Source organism: Lepisma saccharinum, chromosome 24 (genome assembly GCF_977018435.1).
Source record: "Lepisma saccharinum chromosome 24, izLepSacc3.1, whole genome shotgun sequence".
Lineage (NCBI taxonomy): Eukaryota > Metazoa > Arthropoda > Insecta > Zygentoma > Lepismatidae > Lepisma > Lepisma saccharinum.
This window is the reverse complement of record NC_139252.1, coordinates 38,586,594-38,595,292: the sequence shown is the minus strand read 5'-3', so window position 1 is coordinate 38,595,292 and position 8,699 is coordinate 38,586,594. Positions and strand designations below refer to the sequence as shown.

Below are 8,699 nucleotides of genomic sequence, written 5' to 3'. Positions count from 1 at the left end.
CAGTTTCCGCCTCTGCACAGAATATCGTTCCCTTAACTGCACTTGAACAACCTTACTCTGCCAGTCTTTCTCACCGTCTTCTGACACAGGCCATGGAAAATCTCTTAGCACTTGTGGTGGAACTGAATGGTGGAAAAACATTTCAATGGGTGAATATCCTGTAACTTCAGAAAGAGAATTGTTAATTAACCAGGCAACGTCATAAAGATGCTTGGATCAAATCTGGTGATCGTGCTGGCAATAAACCCTAAGTAAACGAGTTATCTCTTGGTTTGCTCTCTCTACTAAGTTTCCTTGAGGGTGGTAGGGCGTCGTACACACATGTTTCATTCCCATGTATTCGATGAAACTCTGCCATGACCTGGAAGTGAACTGGGATCCTCTATCCGACAAAATTAGTTTAACAGCTGGATAATGGGCGAAATATCTCTCCTTCATTAATCGAATTATCTTTTCACGTATTTTCCTTTTCCTGTACTCCTCAAATGCAAATGGATCAACTAATGACTTTGCTTTCCTGTACAGTCGAATGTCCATAAAATAACCATGCATGTAAGCTCGTAAAAGATTTGTACCCAACAAATGAGCCATTCCCAGGTCCTCTAGATCTCTCTTTGTAACAAATTTATAATCGTCATAGACAGTCTGTGTGTTACTTTCTTCCAATTCTTCTGTTAAGTTATCCAAAAAGCTACACCACTTTGGAGCAGGACCAATGCTCGGAATATAATAAGTGAGAACCTTTTGGCCCTCATTTACAATAAACAATAACCCTGTATCTGGCACAACACACAAGTTATTGAGATCATCTGAGCTTTCAATTGACGCATATGGTTTACCATTATCTCTGTCCCATATCTTCACTGCTGAACTATCCATTGAGAAAACAAGATTCTGTGCTTCATGGAAGTGGATATCTGTAACTGGCAAGCCATACATGTGGTCTTTCACATAAAAGGGCTTATTAGAGCGAATGTCAAACAAAAGAATTTGTCCTGTAGCTGTGCCAACCCCCACCGTAAGGCCTCCTTGAAAGTTTATAGAAGTTACAGATGGGAAACCTTCTACATTAGTGTTTTCTGTCACACTATTCAAAGCACAATCAAGTACCCCAACAGCTTTCCTTGTTCGAGGATCCCAAGTTTCCACTCGCCCCTCTTTTGTTCCACAAGCCAACAAATGATGTACTGGATTAATACAACAAACATTTATCTCCGAAGCTTGTGTAACAAAAGAGTTAAGAAACTGTCCTCTTTCCAAATTAAGGCGGTATATTTCTGGACTTGCTCCAACAATAAATAGGTCACAAGAAGGCTGATAATATTGCATGCCACGACCAAATTTTGGTATTCGTACTCTGTAATAGCGGCCATAAGCTGCGTGGAATTCAAGATATCTATCACAATGGAGAAATACAACCTTACTATAATCCTCTGACAAGATTTCAAATGTTACAACTTCTGAGTCAAAACACCGCTCAAATTTCATTGCCAGGTTATTCACATCAAAGCATTTAACTCGAGGTTTGTATATACCAGTAGCTAAGATATACTGGCCGTCTGGTGACATATTTACTGTTGTGCTCAAAGCAGGCATATCAAAATCCTGGATCAGTTCTATCCGCCTTCTAATATCTTCTACGTTTGTTGATCAGAATCATTAGCACGTTAATGATCTATATTTTTTCGCGACTCACTCTATTGAAATAAATAAAACTCCTATTTTAACGACTTTCACAAACACGTTGTTGACGTTTTGTATTTTTACAACAGATTCCAAGGACTCCTACGGGGAGGATTGAGTGAAAAAATGGCGTATTGGTTCAATAAGCAAGATTATTCGCTAGATTGAATCGAATGTTATGTGGATTTAATTGAAGGACTTGTGTAGTAAGATTAAGTAGTGTTTAGATTATTATCTATTGTGATAGAAAAGGACAAAAGTTGATTGATAATAATCAAATCTATTACAATTTAAGACGTTCAATATCCCTTTGGATTGTATTAGAGATGTGCTTTAACTGTCTCGTTTATTTATCATAATGGATCAAAAGGGAAGCAATATTGTTGAGGACGGACATAGTGCTATATGCAATAATACTATAACCAGTGATAATATTGATATAATATCATCTGATTCAAAACATGAAGAAAATGATGTAAATGATGTAATGGACATTTCACACAAAGTAAATGGGCCGAATAAAAGAAAGAACAATACAATACAAAATGAAATGGGTAACAAAAGTTCTAGGATGGAACACACTTCCAATCATGAAGAAAAAATATACCAGTATGACATAGGTGCCAACGAACCCTATTTAGTGATAATAGAAAGTAGAAACCAACAGTTAGGAAATTTGCATCCAGTTAAAGTTGGATATATGTTGATGGATAATAATGTGAAAGTAAAGTATGTAGATCAAAGTGGACGAAATAGAGTTCGAGCATTATTCAACACGTCACAAGAAGCTAATAACTTTGTGAAAAATAAAGTGTTATTAGACAAGTTAGGAGTAAATGACAGAATTCCTAAATCTTTAGTGGAGAAAGAAGGCCTTGTATTTGGAATACCCACAGAAATTAAAATGCAGTATTTGGAAAGCAGTATAGAAGGCCCAGTGCTAGTGACTAAGATGGAAAGAATGAAGAAGAAAATATGGCGGAATGATGGGTCATATAAGCTTGAACCTACTCAAGTCTTATGTGTGACTTTTAAGGAGATAGTTTTACCACAATATATAGCAGTTGGAAAACAAATAGTTGAGGTAGTGCCACGTGTGAAACCAGTGTTGCAATGTAATAGATGTTTCAGATTTGGTCACACAGGTCAACAGTGCAAGGGTAAAAATTGTGTTATAAATGTGGCCAAGATTATCACGAAGGAAACTGCGAAATGAGTGAAACATGTATAAATTGCAAAGGAGATCATAATGCTTGCAACAAAATGTGCTCAAAATATCCGGATGAAAAGCAAATTCAAATTATTATGGCCGAGAAAAACATCTCATACTATGAAGCAAAAGGTATTGTGACGGGAAATAATTCAAAAAATATATCATGTGAACAAAAAATTAAATTATTTAGGGATCAATTTCAACATGAAACTGTTCGAAGAAGCGGATTGGAATTCCCTCCCATCAAAAAGAGTTATGTGAATGAGAAGAATGCACCAACAAGTGATAGTTGCAAGGAGGGCAGAGAGAGTTATTGTGCGAGTTTTGTAACTCAAATGGCGGAACAAAAGAAAATAGCAAAAGAGAATAGTGGTCAAAAAATGAGAGTACAATTCAGCAAAGTTGTTACATCACCTCCAAAGAAGATTATGAAAACGGCTACAAGACGTATTGTACAACTCCCACGGGAAAACAAAAAGGATGTGATTGTGGATTCTTCATCCTCATCAGACACAGAAAAAGAACAAATAAAATACAAATATCCAGTATATTTGAGAGAATCCCCTTATCGTAAGCAAGAACAAGATATGGACAATATAAATTGCAGAAGATATTCGGATCGTAAATCAGTTTCTTGTAGACAAAAGGAAATATATCAGTCATTGTTGGACCTTTTACCAGACATGATTGAATCAGTTCGTGATTTAAATGATTCCAGGAAGAAACAGAAGATTTTAATTTCAATGCAACAAATTATAGGAAAGATAATTGCAATATTATCAGAAAGTTAAACTTGTAGAAGAGGATCAATAGGTATGTCTTTTATAGTGCAATGGAATATAAATTCATTTACAGCTAGAAGATTAGAAGTATTACAAATTATAGATGAGCATCATCCAGGTATATTGAGTTTGTCCGAATTTCGTGGTAGACAGCATCAATATTATCAAATACCTCATTACGAGTTAATATCTAATTTACATACTAAAGATACAAGAGGTGTAGGTTTATATATACATGAAAGTATAAAATTTAAGAGAGTAACATTACCAGAATCATTAGGGTTGATAAAATTATTTAATGTAGAATTAATAGCAGTGAAAATTAAGATGAACACATTAGAGTGTACAATAGTTTCAATTTATATTCCATCGAGTTATAAATCTCAACATATTAAAGTAACACACTTTAATGAATTATAATATTATGTCCAGGATAACGTCATTATCACAGGTGATATGAATGCTCATCATGAAGCATGGGGTTGTAATTATAGAGATGCATTAGGATGTAGTATTTTGGACTGGATTAGTGATCGAACATTACATTTCATGAACGATGGGTCAGCTACTCATTATCCATGGAATGGTAAATCACCAACAGCCATAGATTTAACTATTGTGTCAAATAATATAATAAATAAATTGTTTTGTGAATAGGGGTAGTGATCATTTGCCAATTTTCATTACACTGTTAAATGATGCACACTCAGTACCTAAAATATATCCATTACCAATTAGAAGGTGGCAGGTTAAAAACATCGATTGGGAATTATATTCTATAATTTTGGACTCTTATATCTCAATGAAGATATTAAACAGGAACAAAACATAACGTGTCAACGTTATTTACAATTAATAACATATGCAATGGATATTGTAGCTAAACGGAAGAAAATTAATAATAAAAACAACTTTCCTACTATAAGTTGGTGGAATGATGAGTGTCAAGATGCAAAAGAAGAAAGAATAAGATTGTCTGAAATATTTGCTGAACAACCTTTGCCAAATAATTGGATAAATTTAAAACAAGTAATTGCTAAAGCAAAACGTATCTTTAATAAAGCAAAAAGGCAAGCATGGGAAGAATTCTGTGAATCATTATCACCATCTGTTAAAACAAACACAATTTGGAAAAAAATAAATTTTCTCAAAAAAGGACATAAAATTAGAGTTTCACCTATAACAACAATTTGGCAAGAACATTTTTAAAAAAAGTTTACACCTAGTTATGTAAGAAATAAAATACCCGAGATTATAAATAATATAAGTTCCAGTGATGAAATTTATTCAAAAATAACATTGCAAGTATTAAGAGAAACTCTAAGTAATATAAAATCAACTGCTCCAGGATACGACGGAATAACGTATGAAATGATAGGACATCAATCGGACAATGCATTAAAAGTACTTGTAAATATTTATAATAATATTCTGAGAAGTGGAAATGTGCCACAAAACTGGAAAACACATCTGATACTACCTATACTTAAATCAACTAAAGATCCGAAAGAAGCTGAATCATATCGACCTATTACGTTGGCTCCTACAATTGAGAAGATATTTGAAAGATTATTATTAAAAAGATTAGAGTGGTATTTTGAGAAAGAACAATATTTTTATCCCTATCAGTTCGGTTTTAGGCTAAACAAGGGTTGTATTGATGCATTATCAACATTAACATTGCATGTTCAAAATGCAATGTATGAGAAACAATATACATTTGCTCACTTTATAGATATACAAGGTGCATATGATAGCGTTGATCCTCATATATTAATTGATATGTTAAATCAGACAAATAATTATGAAGATAATATGGAACTTGATGATAAATAGGAAAATATTATTTTGGTTTCAGGACACACTTAGTGGGCCCCGTACCACTTCACAAGGATTACCTCAGGGAAGTCTACTGAGTCCATTATTATTTAATATATATATGAGAGGAATATTTCAATTTCATAATTCTACAATAAAAATAATTCAGTATGCAGACGACTTGTGTATATTAGGATCATTTTGTAATCCATATGAAGGTATTCAGAAAATAGAAAATAATTTTTATAAAGTGAAATGTTGGCTGGAGAGAATGAACTTTATCATATCACAGAACAAGTCAGCAGCTGTATGTTTTAATAACAAAAGTGAACATAAATATCCAAATACGTTGACACAAATTGCTGTTATTCCATTTCAAAATAAAATAAAATATTTAGGAATTAATTTTGATAGAAAATTAATGTGGATGGATCATATAAGGTATTTACAAGCTAAAGGTGAAAAATTTTTCAACATGCTTAAAATTTTAGGAAATACTAATTGGGGTGCTCACCCAAGAATAATGCTTTTATTTTACAAAACCTTTTTTAGGCCTAAGCTCGAATACAGATGCAGTATATATGGAAATGCTACAGAAAGAATTCTATCTAAGATAGATAGTTTAGAAAGAAAAGTCTTGAGGAGATCATTGGGTCTCATGAATTCAGCTCCCAATGTAGGAGTTTATTTAGAATCCATAGAAAAACCTTTTAAGTATAGATGCAAATGGATTACAAATAAATTCGTTTTCAAGTGCTGGGAAACACAAGAACATCCAGTAAATAAACTTATGCAAGACCAATGGATTTTATATCAAGAGAACAAAATAAAGGGACAATATTCAACTTTCCTACAATGTAAAATAGAATTTCAAGATTTATTTTCTACAATAATAACGCATAGCAAACATCCAATTTATGAAATTTCATATGATCAAATACCGGTAAGGAATGTTTCATTAACAAGTTATGAAAATATTCAATTATATTTACAAAATTGGGAGAATTATAGATTCATATACACAGATGCATCAAAAAATAAGGAAGAAGTAGGATGTGCTTTTATTGACTTTTCAAATGGAAATATTAAAAAGTTTAGACTACCTGGAGAGTGTTCTATTTTCTCGGCAGAAGCATATGGAATATATCATGCATTGATGTACATAAATAATATTCCAGATAAAAGGATATTAATATTAACAGATGCTAAAAGTGTTTTGTACAGTGTGCAATCTTCATATAAAAAGTTATATAAGGCATCAGCATTGGTACTTTACATAATAAGATTGTATGTTAAGTTAACTACAGAGGGATGGACAATTCATTTTGCATATATACCAGCACATTCAGGGTTTCATTATAATGAACTGGCAGATAAAAATGCTAAAGAAGCAAGAATTATGGATCACAGAACGAATATATTATTATCATATACAGATATGTTACCAAGAGTTAAAAACAAAATTCAACAAGATTGGGAGATATGGGTCAAACAAAAATTTACATATATGGGTCATTCATATAAAAATGTACTAAATTTAAACAATAAGACTCCGTGGTTTTATACATTTAATATACCCAGAAAGTTTTTAGTTTGAATACTAAGATTGAGATCAGGTCACATACGTTTAAATCACCATTTATATAAAATTAATTTAGTAAATTCACCTATGTGCAAGTGCAATCTAGATCAGGAAGATGCTCATCATGTTATATTTCAATGTCCACTTTATACCACTCAAAGGGAGATGTTATTCAAGAATCTAATAAAGAAAGGAATACCTCTTCCAACTTCTTTATCCTGTTTAATATCGTCACCAGATGTAACAATTGTATTTATCATTTGTAGATTTTTTCATGATATTAATATAGACATATGAAAATTGTAAATATTCAAAATGTGTAACTTGATATAGTCACCAGATATAACAATTGTATTTATTATCAATTTTAAATTTGTATGATAATGATGTAGATAAATTATGTATAAGAAAACTGTATATATTCAAAAGTTGTAATTTGTGTAACAGTGTCATGCATGACATATTTTTAGGACACTTGGTGTAGAGCTGGTATAACAGCTAAAACCAATAAAGTATGAATGAATGAATGAATGACTCCTACGGGTATACACATTTGAATCCAAGGACTGCAACAGTAGCGTTGGCAGGTACTTGTTTAATGTGTACAAGACTTATTGATGTCTTGAACGAATAGTCTGTGGTGAAATATTAGCTAGTTGCGTAATATATAGTTACAGACAAATTCAAGCTTAAATTGCGGATTTAATCATCGTTTTTATTGTAAAAGTGTTCTGTGTCATTAGAAGAGAGTAAATTTATTGAAACGTAAGATAATATTAAATAATCTTGTGATTTAGAAGATAAACCAGTGTTAAAATCTAGATAGCATGGAAGGCTCTGGGCCAACCAAATAAAGTTTCCTGCTTGTAAGAAATTCAATAAATTTCATTCAAGTGAGGAAAATGTGTAGCGAGAAAATTATTAATCAAAACAGAGAGGACGTCCAAATGGAGATGAATGAAATAGTGGAAGTAAGAAAGTATACATCTTCAAATAAAGACGGAGAAAATATGGATGTTGAATCGGTTGCTAAGCAACCAAAAAGTCAAAACACAAAACGAAATCGAGCAAAAGTTAGTGGAAAGGAGGAATCTATAAATGCTCCAAAAATTTTAAAAGCAAACGTATTAGAGCGTACAATGCAATCAAAGGATAACGTGAATAAAAATTACTTATACTACCCTGGGCACGAAGGCCCATATATTGTTCTTGTTGAAGGCGTGGAACACAATGTTGTTAGCTTTAGTGCTATTATGCTACGTAGTCACTTAAGAGAAGCTAGAATTAAGGTGAATTATGTTAAGGCATCGGGTCCTAATCGTGCAAAGGTTTACTTTTTATCATCCAATGATGCAAATGACTTTTACTTGAACAAAGAGTTTCAGAAGAAGTATAAAGTGAATGTCAAAATCCCGAAGAGTTTTTTACACAGAATGGAACTAATATATGGGTTACCGTTACATATAAATTTAGAAGAAGTACAAGATGAAGCAGAGGCTGAGAGAAATATTCCAATAATCAAAATGGAAAGAATGAAGAAGAAGATTTATCAAGAACATGGGGAATTTGTGTTCAAACCGACCAAATTGATCAGAGTAACGTTTCAATCACAAAGGTTGCC

The 8,699-nt window shown here is 32.5% G+C and overlaps 1 pseudogene; it reads right to left on the bottom strand.

The window, feature by feature from the left end:
• Nucleotides 1-216: 216 nt before the first annotated feature.
• On the bottom strand, nt 217-1,629 carry LOC145978157 (nucleolar protein 10 pseudogene; annotated as a pseudogene).
• Between the last annotated feature and the right edge of the window lie 7,070 nt (nt 1,630-8,699).